This window comes from Ochlerotatus camptorhynchus, unplaced genomic scaffold (genome assembly GCF_037179485.1).
Source record: "Ochlerotatus camptorhynchus isolate MF236.1 unplaced genomic scaffold, CSIRO-AGI_Acam_v1.1 ptg000431l, whole genome shotgun sequence".
NCBI classification, from domain to species: domain Eukaryota; kingdom Metazoa; phylum Arthropoda; class Insecta; order Diptera; family Culicidae; genus Ochlerotatus; species Ochlerotatus camptorhynchus.
Genome location: NW_027040917.1, coordinates 560,662 through 562,132, shown reverse-complemented (window position 1 = coordinate 562,132; position 1,471 = coordinate 560,662).

The following is a 1,471-nucleotide window of genomic DNA, read 5'->3' as shown; positions in this document are numbered from 1 at the left end:
GTAGTTTCATTTTTATACCTATGATCTTGACTTTTTTACCTAGGGGATGAGTACTTAAGGGGGTTAGATTTTGATAAGTTCTTTAGTGGGAATGACACTGATGAAGACTGCACATTGTAGTCGAAATACGTATCTGTCATGGATACCAAAATTAATTAAGTGGAATTAAATGGAAGATAAACCCTTTTGCTGTTTTATTTAGCATTCCGCTAACAACCCAATTTCATTACTTCATTATGATGGCTACCAAGCCTTTGGGGATTTTCCTTATTAGAGATTTGTATAGATTTTTCTCCTTTAGCTTACTTAAATCTTTGGTTTTTATTAGTTAGGTAGGTTCCGATTCAACACATTGTAGTTTCATTTTTATACCTATGATCTTGACTTTTTTACCTAGGGGATGAGTACTTAAGGGGGTTAGATTTTGATAAGTTCTTTAGTGGGAATGACACTGATGAAGACTGCACATTGTAGTCGAATACGTATCTGTCATGGATACCAAAATTAATTAAGTGGAATTAAATGGAAGATAAACCCTTTTGCTGTTTTATTTAGCATTCCGCTAACAACCCAATTTCATTACTTCATTATGATGGCTACCAAGCCTTTGGGGATTTTTCCTTATTAGAGATTTGTATAGATTTTCTCCTTTAGCTTACTTAAATCTTTGGTTTTTATTAGTTAGGTAGGTTCCGATTCAACACATTGTAGTTTCATTTTTATACTATGATCTTGACTTTTTTACCTAGGGGATGAGTACTTAAGGGGGTTAGATTTTGATAAGTTCTTTAGTGGGAATGACACTGATGAAGACTGCACATTGTAGTCGAAATACGTATCTGTCATGGATACCAAAATTAATTAAGTGGAATAAATGGAAGATAAACCCTTTTGCTGTTTTATTTAGCATTCCGCTAACAACCCAATTTCATTACTTCATTATGATGGCTACCAAGCCTTTGGGATTTTCCTTATTAGAGATTTGTATAGATTTTTCTCCTTTAGCTTACTTAAATCTTTGGTTTTTATTAGTTAGGTAGGTTCCGATTCAACACATTGTAGTTTCATTTTTATACCTATGATCTTGACTTTTTTACCTAGGGGATGAGTACTTAAGGGGTTAGATTTTTGATAAGTTCTTTAGTGGGAATGACACTGATGAAGACTGCACATTGTAGTCGAAATACGTATCTGTCATGGATACCAAAATTAATTAAGTGGAATTAAATGGAAGATAAACCTTTTGCTGTTTTATTTAGCATTCCGCTAACAACCCAATTTCATTACTTCATTATGATGGCTACCAAGCCTTTGGGGATTTTCCTTATTAGAGATTTGTATAGATTTTTCTCCTTTAGCTTACTTAAATCTTTGGTTTTTATTAGTTAGGTAGGTTCCGATTCAACACATTGTAGTTTCATTTTTATACCCTATGATCTTGACTTTTTTACCTAGGGGATGAGTACTTAAG